This window comes from Haemorhous mexicanus, chromosome 3, assembly GCF_027477595.1.
Source record: "Haemorhous mexicanus isolate bHaeMex1 chromosome 3, bHaeMex1.pri, whole genome shotgun sequence".
In the NCBI taxonomy this organism is placed as follows: domain Eukaryota; kingdom Metazoa; phylum Chordata; class Aves; order Passeriformes; family Fringillidae; genus Haemorhous; species Haemorhous mexicanus.
Genome location: NC_082343.1, coordinates 50,428,510 through 50,434,509, shown reverse-complemented (window position 1 = coordinate 50,434,509; position 6,000 = coordinate 50,428,510).

The following is a 6,000-nucleotide window of genomic DNA, read 5'->3' as shown; positions in this document are numbered from 1 at the left end:
GCATGACCTGTCTGGGCACAGCAGAGCTCTCCCAGATTGTACTGCACTCCCACAGCCACCAAAAAGCCATCCCTCACCCTGACACCCACTTTCAGGTCATGATTTTGTATGTCCCATTTTCCACTAATATATTTCCTGAGGGAATTCAGCCTAGTTCAGAATTCCTCCACTGTGGCACAAGCTGTTTGAGAGTGGCAGGTGAAGGCTGTTGGAATGGCTGCAGAGACACATGTCCTTTCCCTTTCCATTTCCCTTTCTTTTTCCCCTACATAGCTACCCTTGTTGGAAAACCACCAGTAAACTGGTGTTTTCCATGACTGCTCTTTCTTAGCAGATTGTTTTTCCCTTTAAATTATTTTAAAAATTATTTTGCCATTTGGGGAAAAGAAGAAAAAGACAACAGGAAAGCCAAATTTTTTACATTATAAACCTATAGTATTTCTGCATTCCAGGTGCAGCTTTTGCTGGCAGTACAAGGATGTCTTATATGGGCTAAGGATGGGAAGAAAGCAAACATTTCTCCTTTGGTAAGGCAGCACACAAACTTTCTGTCCCCTTCTATTTTTTTTTGCTAGAAAATGTTGGAAGTTGTTGAATGAAACAGTGATTGCACATACACACTTTTTTTTATCATTTACAATGGATGACAGCCAAAGAAGGAGCTGACATTCCAAACCCCCTTAGATTCTGGGGTGATGATGGTGGTGCCAGCATAGAGCATTTCCAGACCTTGTATTCATCTGCTGCCAGGGCTGGGATTTACAACATTGCAGATTCCTTAGTGAGCTGAGGCTTCAGAGCACAAATATCATTTACATTTAATCTCTTGGTGCTGATGTGAACATATGCTACCACTTCTCTCCTTTCTTCTGAAACACCTGAGATTATGGGGATATTTTAGGCATAATAGCTTTCTTCTAAGAATGCTTGCTTTGGAAGTGAGCATAAAATCTGCAAGTTCCTTTACCAACATGTTCTAGGCCAGGCTGTGGCATGGTGGGATCAAGTCACGCAATTCCCCCCAGCATCATGCCAGAATGCAGAACAGAATTCAAGTTTCATTGAGCCAGAGGAGGAAGGCACAACAGAGATGCTGATGGTGGGATTTGGAGACCAGGATGATCATGGTTGACAAGGAGCCCAGTAGTGTCCTTCCTTCTCTCCAGGATGGTTTTGGCTTGTTAAGGCTCTTCAACATAAATTTCCTTCACATGCTATACAGCTCAGCATTCAGGGCCACATCCCGGGAGACACAGTTGTGAAACATTTTGGGCAGAAAAGAGGACTAAGCCTACAGTCCCGTTTTCTAGGCCAGTATTTTAAGCCCCGAATAATTGCAATGAGCACTAGAGCTATCACCCCTGTCCTGCCACCCTAAAAAACAAGCAGGAGTCAGTAAACTCATTACAAATAAGAGGTGTCTCCTCCAGGAATGATGCTATGCCCTATATCCCAGGCATGTTGAGGTGCTTATCAGAAGTTCCCCCAAGCTAGGGACAGGCATCAGATTTGCCTCTGACCTCTGATTTTCTATTCAGTATCTCCAGGTGACTCCTCTGTCAGCATGCAGGTGGCATAGAGGGGCTGGGACACCAAACAATATAGCTTCACCTGGTCCATAAAAGCCCTAAGACTTATGTGGTTTGATGAAGTTTAAGCTGGTAATTAAAAAAAAAAAATACTAAGAAACTTCTTGGTGTCTGCTCTGTAGCTGGGCTATTACAACTGCAGGTCACACACTCAGAAATAAATCTTTGGGGAAAGGGATGGGGAAAAGGACTTTATGAGGCATTAGTCATAAACATAAGGACCCTTCTTCCTCTAAGTTGTCCTCCATTACTTCTAGGTCTTTTATGTGTGCATATATGCATCAGAATTTTTGCAAATAAAATAAATCACGAGAATTACATTAGCACAAGCACCAGCAGAGCCATATAAGCAATGCTAATGTGATGATTGCTTCCACTTGGTTGTTTAAGTACCTAGAAACAGAATTTGGTGCTCACAGGAGTTTTACATCTTCAGGCTCTGTGGGATGGCCAGATGAGTGTAGGGACTCATTTCCTTCCTTGTGCTGGTGGCCTCTGACCACAGCAGAAAACAAGTGGATATCAAAGGTAAGAAATAGTTAAGAAAATGAAAGTTATGTGGGAATGGCATGCACACTTCATTTAATTACTTAATAAACCAGAGGGTTTTTGAGGCAGCAGATAACAAGCAGGGATGGGGGGGAAAGTTTGTCTCAAGGAAAGAAGAGATTTAGAAGGGACATTTTAAAGCTCTACACATAAATGAAGGTTTGGAGCAGGGAGTTCTGCTTTAAAGCAGAACAGAATTAGTGTAGCTCAGCTCCACAGCAATGCTGTCAGAGCTCCCAAGCTCAGCAAAGCATTTGCAAGTGAGATAGTGTTTAGGTTTGGGCTAAGGTTTTGTTAATTCCCAGTGGAGTTCATCAAGTGCTTAATATTCTGTTATGTGTGTGCTTAACAGAGCCCGTGTTCTCAGATGGAAAGGTGGAGAACAGATTAATTATGCTCTGACTCTTCCCATATGAAAACCTTGGAACAGGAAATGCGCTGCAAAACAAACAAAATAATGTGGTTATTCCTCCAGCATGTAGCAGACTCGTGGAGTTTCTTCCCAGAGGCTGCTGTGAATATTTGAAGCTTATGCACACTAAAGACAGCAGCAGGACTTGAATAGAGATATATTCTAGATTACTGAACAGAGAAATTACATCAGCTCTGGAAATATCCTGAGCAACTAATGCTCAGAGCCTGGGGGCAGCAAAGTGCCTTTGATGCTTGCCCTGGTCTCACCCTGCCCTTGGCTTCTGCTTTCATCCACCATCTGAGTGGGGTGTTGGGCTGGGGCAAACCTCAGTGTGACCTCATCTCACTGCTCTGTGCAGCTGTGGCCTGTGGGAGAGCAACTTCATTAGAAGGACTGAGGGAAAATCCTGCTCAGGTGTTAGATCCAGATTCTTCCATAGGGAGATTCCTATCTAATTGTTATGATTTCTGTACATCTCTTGTGGGTGATTCAAAGCCATGCAGAATCCTCACATAGTTTTGTGTTTCTCTCCACTGAATAAAAGCACTATGAAGAAACACAGGTGAAAAGAAGCAGCTGTGGCACCAAAGTACGGTATAGTATTGCTCTGTTTTTTGGCAAGTCTGGAATGAACAGTTACCAAGATAGAGAACAGAAGCCCATGTTAAAAAAAATTTCCACAAGTCAAAGAATTTTCCTCAAAACTTCTGTGGTATGAGTCATTTCAAATGAGAGGAATAGCAGGGGCAGAAATTAAGCAAAAAAGTGCAGGAGTAAATGGGTACAGACTAGAGAAAAATGATGCTCAGGCAAAACACAACAGCAATATTGCTGAAAAATGCAGAGTCACCAAAACGCTGCAGAGCTTAGTTGAGTTTCCAGCCACTCATGTACACCTCCATCCTTTCAATTTGCAGTATTGAAAACCCTGATCTTGGGTAGGTTTGCTCTTCATTTTATTTATGGTCCAGGGAGGCATGTGGCATATGAACACAGATCACCAGAAAAGTCTGCTGGTGTGCACAGCAGATATTGCCAGATATTGTTTGCATAAAGAAGTTCCAACACTTATTACCACCCAATGTCTTGAAAAATGAAGTGATTTCACTTTGCCACCTTACACATCTTATCTGAGTCACTGAGTCATGTAATGAGAGCGTATTTATCCTTAAAATCATGGCATTTCTGGGGGCATTTTAGTTGCAGCAACAAATCATTTTTTCATTTGTTTCATCAAACATCACAGTGGAAAATGCAACCAAGCACTTGGGCACCAAGTGTAAAGAAATTACTGTACTGGCACTTAAATTTCCACAAGCTGTGTGTATTTTGTTAGATCAATTTGTATCTAAAGGATGTGTGAGCTGAGCAGAGTCTTTCAGAGCACAGGAGGAGAATCAGCTCATCACCTGCCCAAGTCCACTGCTGAAAAAAGGGAGGAAAGGTACACTGATCTGTATAGGCATGTTCTCTCTTTAACAAGTTTTTCTAAATAATTTTCTCTCCTGCCTTGCCAAATAAAAAGCAGGTTCAGCAGGATAACAGCAGATTCTGGTAAATACTGCATTTCTCATCAATGTTTGTTTTATAGGTGTGGGGGTTTTAACAAAAATTTTAACACAATGAACCTTGGATTTTCATAGCAACACAAAAACATAACAGTTTGACACATAGTTTTATATTGTCTGTGCTATCCAAGAATATATTTTAATCAGGAATACAAGACAGTTATAAGTATATAATATAGACATTTGAGTAAAAAAAGATAACCGTTCTATGTTTAGTAATACCCCAATAAACCAGATTTAAAAGCACAGAAATTATCCTATTGATATAATTTCCATCAATTCCAGATACAATTCTTCGGGGGGTAGTGATTTTTCTTTTTAAATCAGAGTGCCACCGAAGGATACCTTGAAATTACAGCTATTCAGGAAAGCAAAATAAAACCTTGTTTATAGCTAAAATTAAGTTACTGATTTCAGCTCCATAAGCAGAAATACACAAGTAGAGAGCTCAGCACTTTCTAAAATGTACTCAAGTCATGTTCTCAGCAATCAAGAGAGACCTAATCAGATTTTTTTCCTCTCAAAAATAATGATCCTGGCAGATTTTGTTAAGGAGCTTGCCAGGCTTTGCTGTTCCCAAGGGTGTTGTGTGCTCACGGTGATTGCTGGGTGCTGAGATGCATTTGAGCCTCACTGCTGTGTGTCCTCAGCCCCCGTGCCTGTGTCTGCTAACAGCTGAAGGAGGTATTTCCAAGGGCTCTGAGACCCAAGGGAAGATGGGAGGCTGTGGCTCTGCTGCCCCCAGGGAGCAGGCTCTGCTCACACCTCAGCCCTGAATCTGTGCCCTGGAGTTCATCTGCTTCCCAAGCACTCTCGGTTCACACAGCTCTCCCTGTCTGCTCTCCCTGCCCTCAGCCTCTGTTGCCAGCCCCTCTTGCTCCTCTGCTTCTTCTCAGGAAGGAATGCCACCTGGCCATTCCCTCTGCTTCATCCCAGCAGGCTGCTCATTTCTTCAGCTCACACATTTTCCTACTCCTGTTTCTCCATCTTCCTCTAGTATAGAGGAAGAGAATTAGTGACTAGTATATCTAGTTATTGCCTTACAAGACATTTTGCAGTCCTTTGCATGAAAATTGCTGCAAAACAATGCATTTATTTTACCATATAGGAAGAGTGGAAGACTTCAGAAATTAGGAGCAGCACTTTCTGCTTTAGTTGCCAATGGCTGAATAGGTCAATTAAGCTTAATTAAAAAAAATAAAAATAAAGATAAACAACCAAACAAAGCCACCTCACAAAGAAGCTTTTCAGTGATGCTGAGAATATTCTATCTTGACTGCTTACATTACTCTTTGAAGAGGGCACTAGGATGGAAGGTGACATTTTTGAAAGGCACCAAAAAAAACTACACCAAGACTGGCTAAAGATGACAGCATCTGTTCATGCCTCCTTGTTCAAGGTGAGTAAGACATCTCAGGTTGGAAGAAGGCACAATAAGATCCTGACTCTTATGGCTAGGCTCTGAGCTGCCTGTGGGTGCCATCAAGCTGCAATACACATGTGGTAGGAAAGTACTTGGGGGTCATGGACAAGTAACTCTCAGTGAAATTTGAGGTGGTCATTTAGACCATATTGACATGGAGTTCCAAAGTACATGAAATACTGTCTGCTTGAGTGCTCACAGCACCCCCACAGCCACTGTGACTGGAGGCACTGGGAGCAGCAGTTCTGCCATTTAGCTATGTGTTGAGAAACAGAATAACTCAAGCAGAGAGATTAAATAATCCTTTTCATCTGCAGAGTCGGGCTGGTGTCAGGGCCACTGCTGCTACTGAGGACTTCCCACTCTGGCTCTCTGGCTATAAGCACAGGTGTTGCAGGGTGGGACACATCTGAGAGGCTTGCTTGTTTCAGCAAGACATATGTGAAGAGAAAGACT